The sequence below is a fragment of the Monopterus albus genome, unplaced genomic scaffold, assembly GCF_001952655.1.
Source record: "Monopterus albus unplaced genomic scaffold, M_albus_1.0 scaffold362.1, whole genome shotgun sequence".
Taxonomy (NCBI): Eukaryota; Metazoa; Chordata; class Actinopteri; order Synbranchiformes; family Synbranchidae; genus Monopterus; species Monopterus albus.
The window spans coordinates 151,835-152,819 of record NW_018128242.1 but is presented as its reverse complement, the minus strand read 5'-3'; positions in this window follow the sequence as shown (position 1 = coordinate 152,819).

The following is a 985-nucleotide window of genomic DNA, read 5'->3' as shown; positions in this document are numbered from 1 at the left end:
CCTCCGCAGTCTTTACCACTCTCTGCAGGCGCTTGCAGTCCACAGCAGTAGTGTTGCCATACTAGACAGTGATGCAGCTGGTCACTACTCTAAACCCACTTGTACAAGAAAACATATGTATTTAGACTGATAATTCAAAAAGAGACGATGTTTTAAAAGTGGCATCGAAATAAAGCTTGACCATTGACTTAATCTTCATAATACCAAATGTGATTGCGCATAGTTGTGTGCACCACAAAATAATGGAGAACAGGACCTAATGCTAACTTAGCAGCTAAGCTAGCTACCGATATGCTAGCATAGTGTGTCACGTGACTCCCCGGTCTAGCAGCTCTCGCTTGCTTTTACTATTCCTCTTGCCGCTTTTCTGCTCCTATTATGCCGTTCTTAAGCTTTATACACATATAACAGATGACAATCGTAGAGAAAATTGTCACGAATTCAGCTGTCAGTGTTACTGAGATGGGATGAATAGTATTTGTGTAAGTCGCTCATTCCAGCGCATACGTCTCACTGCTCCATAGACTTACAGTCAATACTGAAGATCCGCTGAAACAAAACAGCGGCATATTTGTAAATCGTAACTGTTCCTTCATTTTGTTTAATCTTGACATAATACAACAGTGAAATAACACAACAAAGTGCTGTATATATTAATATTGGGTGTCACTTTGATAATCGCCGTCTCTCACTCCCTGACTTGCAGTCAAATAATACGCGCTGGAAGGAAAACGTCTTTGTAATTATAAAACGCCGCGGTTCCTTCAATTTGTATAATATCATAATACAACAGTGTAATAACACAACAGGATGCTCTATTTGTTTGAAACTGAATGCAGAAATGCACGTCGCTTGTCGCTGCCTGCTTGTCTCTGCAGACGCTGTCAACAGCTGCTTGTCAACTGTATTCAACTCGTGAGAAGCTGAACCTTAACATCTCAGGGATACCGTGGGCTAGAAACGCCATTTTAACTGTATTCAACTC